Genomic DNA, 8072 nt, shown 5'->3' on the forward strand with positions numbered 1-8072 from the left:
AATCAAGGCTGCTTCGGATTGTGGCAGTATGGGATTATCGTTTAAAAAAAATTTATCCGGTTTTTGAATTCTGTTATTTAGCCTACAATTATTTTTTTACTTCTTTTTTTGTAATTAATATTTTTTTTTTTCTGAAATTGAATCTAAATTATATTAACGTAAATGTTGTTGTCTATTTAATTTTACGAACTAGTTGAATGAAAATAATACTCAACGAAAATTCGTACTCAACGAAATGAGCCAGTCGAATAAGCCCAATGTCAGAAGTGGAACGTGAAATTTGGATTTGGTTTTGTAGTCAGATTTCCGAGAAAAACTTCAGCTACCCGTATTTCTCGACTGAGACGTCAGTGGAGCTGTAATTTGTATGGCAAGGAGATGGTGCAACCCTTAATTCGTATTATGGAATTACGCCCACCAACCTTGTAGTTATTAATATTTTTGTTATAATAGAAAATTTTTATTTTTTGGTGACGTCACACTCACAATATATTTAACATGCCTACGTCATAAGATTACGTCACCTTTTCCTGGTAAGGCAAAATTTCCCGGCGTGCTTTTTTCATTGGCCATATTCGACTCCCACCTGAGCAATGGTAAAATCACTGATCTTTACTATAATCGAATAGAAAACTAGTAAATACTCGACAAAACAAAATTGTTGCTTACCGCAGGCCCGTAGGCAGGATTTTCGATGGGGAAGTGGGTTTTGCAACCGAAGTGGACCTTACGATGGGCGACTGCATAGGGATCCCCGCGAGGGTGGGGCGAATCTTCTGGATGCTCTGACAAATTAGCATTTTGAGGGCCTTTTTTAATGGATTTCTAAAATCCATAATTTGTAATCCTATTTAAATTTTCATTCATTTGAGTATTGTCTAGGGACCTACAGTAAAGCAGGAGAAATAGAGGGTGGGGTGAGGGAGAAACTTGCACAGATGTGCAATACCACCTCAGCCTAACCATGGTTGGGGCTGAGGTAAGAAAATTCATCATTATGGCACCTCAAAGTGGCCGGAAATTGGCACTCACAGACAAACTTTAATTATGCTTTTTCTTTTTTCTCCATTTCTTTTATAATTTTAGGAGGCTCTCCCCCTTGAATCCACCACAGTGAAATTATAATTTTTCATGTCCTTTACATCTGTATGCCTACAATCACTGGAGCTAATAATTTCCAACAGATTTCGTAGCACATTATTAAAAATCAACGGGTAGAAGAGCGGGCAAAAAAATGTAATGCATACTATAGCATTTCGCGATAAGTAGGAACGATTTTAGTGAAATAGTAGGTTTTAAAAAGTGGACTTTTTGAAATTTGGTGGTCCAGGGGCAGAGGCCTGGAGGGGGTTTGTGAGAAAAGCGACAAAGTAGCATTTTGAGGGTCTTACATAATAGATTTCTCAAACACATCATAATTCATGAATATTTCATTTAAATTTTCATTAATTTTGGTGTTTTTGAGACCTGAAAAAGTAACGTTATTATGTCCTGTATATCTGCAGGCCTATAGTTAAAAGTCTTCATATTATATAGATCAATCTGCAATCACCGGAGACGATCAATTTCTAACAAATTTCATACCACATTATTAAAAATCAAATATATAATGCGATGCATGCTATACGGTACCATTTTGTGATAATTAGGAACGATTTTGTGAAATCTTAGGTTTTAAAAAGTGGACCTTTGGAATTTGGGCCTGTTATCGCGATACACGCTGCGTAATCAAGGCTGCTTCGGATTGTGGCAGTAGGGCCTATGGGTTTTTCGTAAAAAAATGTTTTCATTCAGTTTTTTAATTTTGTTAGCCTACAATTATTTTTGGACTTAAATGCGGGTAAATATTATAATTTTTATTTTCTGAAATTTAATCTAAATTATATTAACGCAAATGTTGTTGATAAACTGACCAATCGGCCATATTTTGTTTTTGTTATGTGCATAACTTAATGCTGAATAACGCACTCTGGTCTACGTAAATTTTCGTTGTCAACGAAGTCTATATTTTTACGAACCTTAACCAGTCGAATGAAAATAATACTCAACGAAAATTCGTATTCAACGAAATGAACCAGTCGAAAAAAGCCCATTGATAAACACCACTGCTTTGCACGTGGATGCCTATCCTAGGCAGGGCTACATACAAAACAAGAGCGGCATTGTTAGCATTGTATAATACTTAAACCAGGGAGATGTTTACATCTCCCTGCTTAAACAAGGTACGTCTGCAACTGAATTGTTCTTATTTAATTTTTTTTTTCTTATTTTAATTAATTTCTTTCGAAATTGTACTTTCTATCACATATAATTCATACATGATGCCAAGTTTGAGTTTGGCTGTGGATGGAGATTTGCACAGGAACGAAACAATTTAGGCGTGGGTAGAGGGCCCGCCTAGGGCCACGGAAATTTTTAGGCCTAGATGCTCTCTGGTGCACTCTAAGCAGATCTCTAGTGCTCAAATTAAATCTTAAAAATGGGGTAATATATACTAACATTTTTTGAAAAATAAAATTCTATAGCTTTATTTCAGTGTTAAAACTCTTAACTTTATTTTTTTTTTCAACAAAATTTTCAAAATACTCAAATACACGTTTTACATTTGACAAACAATTCTTTTGGTAAAACAATTAAACAGAAAAGGAGATCTGTGTAAAAGAGGCTGAAGCATCATTTGCTCTCTTTTGATGAATGTAACTGGTTGTATGCCCAAGTTGCACCCTTAGCTTTCTTTAAAATAGAAATGACGTAATGTGTACAGCGCCACCAGTGTTAATTTTACACGAATCAACATAGAGCTATTAAACAACTAGAGTGCTGACAAGATGGCGGAACAATGCAGAGTTGTGTATGTGTACCACATAGAGATATAATAAGAATACTAGAGCGCTAACAGCAATGTATTCGATGTTCGAAATACGCAGAGCTGTGTGTGTGTACCATCCAAGATGGCTGCCATAGATTCAGCCAATCAAATTTCCTCTGAGCACTATCATTTTCAATTGCGCCCTCAATTTACACAGAAAGTTCAGTACAGCTAGTTACCCGTATTTTGAAACTCGAGCGTTGCGGTGTATGGGTGTAATGTACACGATTTTAATTCTTTTCAAAATTTGAATAAGATACTCTACTTGGCCTCTTTTTGGCTACGACAGTTTAATAATTTTTTCATTATCAATATAGCTAATTATCATTAATGAAATAATATTCAGTCAGAGGGCTTATTTATGGTAATAATATGTATAGTAAGCCTGAAGGTGGCGCTTTCCTACGGCAACCATCTTGGATGGTACACATACACAACTCTGCATTGCTCCGCCATCTTGTCAGCACTCTAGTTGTTTAATAGCTCTATGGTGTACCATCAAAGATGGCCGTCGTAGTAAAGCGCCACCTTCAGGCTTAGTATACATATTATTACAATTAATAAGCCCTCTGACTGACTATTATTTCATTAATGATAATGAGTAATGGTAATAACAAATTATTAAACTATTGTAGCCAAAACGAGGCCAAGTGAAACATCTTATTCAAAAATAAAGTACCAAGTAATAAAATTAAAATCGTATACATTACACCCAAACACCGCAACGCTCGAGTTTCAAACATACAGGTAACTAGCTGTACTGAACTTTCTGAGTAAATTGAGGGCGCATTTGCAAACGATGGCGCTTAGCGAAATTTGATTGGCTAAATCTATGGTAGCCATCTTGGATGGTACACACACACAGTTCTGCGTATTTCGAACATCGAATACATTGCGGTTAGCACTCTAGTATTCTTATTATACCTCTATGCGAATCAAAGATCTTATAAACACAAGATAGCATTCTCCGCGATTTACGCGTAACAAATAGAAGCGTCGGTCAAGGTTCAAAAGTTTCCAATTTAGCAAGAGGGCGCCGTTCATGCGCTCTATCTACGGCTCTGGCTATTATACCAAAGAGAAAAAGTAATCAGTTTTGGAAGAGGGCGTCCTATCTGTTGCCATGGATCTGAGATGGTTCGTGTTCGCGATTTTTTTTCCGTACGAAACATTTGTATGAAACTTCACTCGGGCCATCTCGGATTGACTCGAGTGAGTACGATACGAGGAACAAGAGCAGACACTTCGCAATGTCGTGACGCTCGAGTTTTACTATTATTGCTCTTTCTATTTTTACCTACGGTTGGCCTATGAAATTTCACGGACTTATGTGATGTACGTCACTGTGTAACTAACTGTGACCTTCTTGAATGTTATTAAATGTTAGTATATTATCTACAACAACAACAGCTAGTACCTCCTGTTATAAAGTGTAGAGGTACAGTTATACCAAAGGCTAGAGAGAAAGAGGATAAACTATAGGCCTAACTACAGGCTGAGGTCTTACCTAGGCCCCTCCTTAAACTAGGCCTAGGGTCATAGGCTGACACAACAGTCACGCTTCACATACTGACATGGACTGAAATATTTTTTGGGGAAATGGGACAAAATTGAAGCATGAAATGAAAAATAGAGCGCATAAGAGAAATATTAAATAAATAATATACCATTCCGGCGTTATTGAACTTGTCCAAACTATCATTGTAATGTAATTAATGTTAAATAATAATAATAATAATAATAATAATAATTTCAGCATTTATTACCTTTGGCCTAAGCCTTTTAATGAAGAACCTACAGATACTGTACTATTTACTAGGCCTATAAATAATAATCGCCCAAGGGGAATATCTTTTGTGTTATTTCCCCTTAACGTCGTTTTTTTAATTGTCCTCTAATTCCTCCATTGTCTAATTCCCCTTAAGGTACAGGTAATAATAATAATTAATTAATAATAATAATAATCATTTCAGCATTAATTACCTTGGCCTACTTGTAATGAAAACCTATTAGTATTTCAAGGCCTATATAATAAACTAGCCCAAAGGGAATATCTTTTGTGTTATTTCCCCTTTGTCTAAGTTCCCCTTAACGTACAGGTAATAATAATAATAATAATAATAATTATTATTATTATTATTATTATTATCATTTCGGCATTACATGTAATTAACTTGGTCTAGCCTTGTAATCAAGAACCTGCCGATTACTATGCCTAATATTAATAACTAGCTCATTTTTACATTCATTTGGTGCTCTGCCATTTTGGCAGGTCTTATGGCATTCAGTATTTTAGAGCTGCCTATAATATCTCAGCTCTTCTTAATTTGAAAATAACTGTCATTCTGTTTCATTTGATCAGTGATGAAGAAAAACGCGCTTTTCCTTACACTCTGTGCTTTTCCCAGAAAGCGTTTTTAGTAGGCCTAGGTAATTATGCAAAACCCAGGCCTAACTAAAAAATTATATTTGTCATAATATGTAACTCAAGTTAAAATAACACTTTTCATTACTCGTGCAGCTTAATCAAATAGTATATGTCATTTTAAACGACCCATTGGTATTAACATGGTAACATCAATGTATTTTTAAAAATCAGACAGCGACGTTCTCTCAGAAGTTGGTTGTTCTGTAGACGTTTATCTGTTGATGACCTTTTGACCTCCTGAATTCTGCAATGAGATTTTCGGGTCGATTCAGCCGAGACGGTCCGAGTGGAGTTTCATGTAAATGTTTCGTACGGAAAAAAAAATCGCTTCCTGTTCTGCTGTTCACAGGATTGGTGTACGGTGGTATGGTCAGAGCGGTCAAGGGTCAAAAGTTTCCAATTTAGCAAGAGGGCGCCATTCATGCCTTATTACAGAATTTGCACGAGTAAATCGCGGAGAACGCTATCTTGTGTTTATAAGATCTTTGACACGAATACATTGTTTACTATCGGAACGGCATGTATTTTCGCGAAGCGATAGAACTTTCGTAGATTTTATATGCCTTATAAAACTACAGAATTGTCACGTTTTGGATATTTTTGTATTAAATTGTGGGTTTTAATAAAAAATATTGATTTTATTAGAAAAGCTGGAGATTTTAGGCTAGTGGCGGGAGAGCTGGAGGTTAGGGCGAAAAGCGGGAGTCTCCCGCCAAATGCGGGAGACTTGGTAGGTATGATAATTGCACGCACTGTATAATTACTAGGCCTAGCTAGGCCTAGTCTTATACTATAGCCTGTACCGACCGTCCCCCCCCCCCCGCTACACAGTACATCATCAGTACGCTAGGCAACAGAACGTGATGTGCCATCCTTCCCAGGTTTTCATGTAACTCATTTTCACAAAGCATTTGCATCCCCTCTTGGCTCATGAGACCGTATATGTCTCCATATCTTCGCTAATTAATCACCGTAATTTAGCTTACAGTACACTTATGCATGGAGTAACTGGAGCACTTAAAATGTACAATAATAATCATTTCACTAGGCCTACCCGACAAACCCCGAACTTTATTCATGCATTACATAAATAGTTTCATTGCTGTACTGCGACATCACTGGTGCTTGGTAACAACCAACTGACTGCAGACCATTTCCGGTCACACATTACTCTCCATAACGCAGCACCCCCTACTTCCGTCACCTCTGGGTAGTAGTAAGAGGCAAGGGCGGATTTAGGGAGGGCCGGGCCGGCCCCAGCCCCTCCTTTTGGAAATTTTTAAAAAAGGAACCCTCCTTTTAGGAAAGTTCAAAAAAAAAGGGAAAAAAATAAAGAAAGAAAAAAAGAAATAAGGAGAAGATGATGCCCGAAACGCCTCAGTGGTTAGGCCTATTTTCGGGCGTCTAGAAAACAACAATTTCACAGGGGATTCCCCGGGACGCTCAAGGGTGGTGTTATCTCGATCGGCTCAACTTTCGGTCCCGCCCCTCCCCCCTCCCACTTTTGAACACCTCTGGATCCGCCCCTGAGAGGGGCCCCATGCCGGCATCTCTCCGGGACCCATTTGGACTGTGACTGTGCCACTATCAAGCCTGGGTAGCAAAGCGCCACGTAGTAATGGGGCCCGGGGCTGCGCTACCCGAGAACCCACGGGTGTTACGCCAATGGTTGCAATGTCCCTCACAGGGTTCCTACCCCGACGAACGCAAATTTAGCGTGGTTGGTTATCGCTCAAAATCTATCTGATCCAAGTAGTTTTTGGCAGGGGTAGCACCAGTGGGAGTGAGGCAGGATTTCGGGAAGAGCCGCCGCTACCCCTGTCTGCGAGAAAAAAAACAATTCGTCGGAGGGAAAAACAAGTTATATGTATGTTTTCTTTTCTTTTCCCCCTTTTACCACTTTTAAAATATTTTGAGCGACGCCCGACCATACCCACTTTGCTTTCGTCGGGGACATTGGACCCCGTCAGGACCCCGGACTTCCTGTTGGTTAACTCCTGGCTTTTGCCACATCCTAAAATCCACCAGTGTACTCTGGGCAGTGGCAGCGCCAGCAGGGTGGCAGAGGGGGGCATAAGCCCCCACCGGACAGGTCAAGCCCCCACCGGACAGGTCAAGCCGCCCCCGCCGGACAGAGCTCGTCGGACAGTCAGACCAAAAAACATAAAAATAGGCCCACACCAAGCCAACACATGTCTGTCACAGTCTGAGAGTGCCATTTTCGGCCATTTAGAGGTTGATATTCTTTAAAAAAAAATCTCATTTGGGAGGGGGAACCCCTATCAACCCCTTCTCCCAGCTCGAGCCTACGAGCTCAAGTCCCCCTGTCGGACAACTTAGCCCCCCCAGAAAATATATCTTAAAGCCGCCACTAACCCTGGGCCCTCCTGATCCAGTGTTCAACTATTATTGCAGCTCATGCAAAAACCATTTTAGCATTACAGTAGTAGAACTTCAAGACAGCCAAATTTCTCCATGTAGTGAGATATATGTGATAACCTGGCAACCCTCATCAAGTTTTCTTCATCATGGCATGTGTTACAATTCAACTTAACTTTTATTTTGGAAACATATTCCATAGCGCTTGCTACACAATAAATAACAAATTACATTAAAAAAAAACCTTCAAGACAGCCAAATTTCTCCATGTAGTGAGATATATGTGATAACCTGGCAACCCTCATCTAGTTTACTTCATCGTGGCGTGTTTTACAATTCAATTTAAATTTTATTTTGGAAACATAGTCCATAGCGCTTGCTACACAATAAATAACA

Source organism: Anneissia japonica, unplaced genomic scaffold (assembly GCF_011630105.1).
Source record: "Anneissia japonica isolate Jap-2015-1 unplaced genomic scaffold, ASM1163010v1 scaffold1065_len1792383_cov172, whole genome shotgun sequence".
Taxonomy (NCBI): Eukaryota; Metazoa; Echinodermata; class Crinoidea; order Comatulida; family Comatulidae; genus Anneissia; species Anneissia japonica.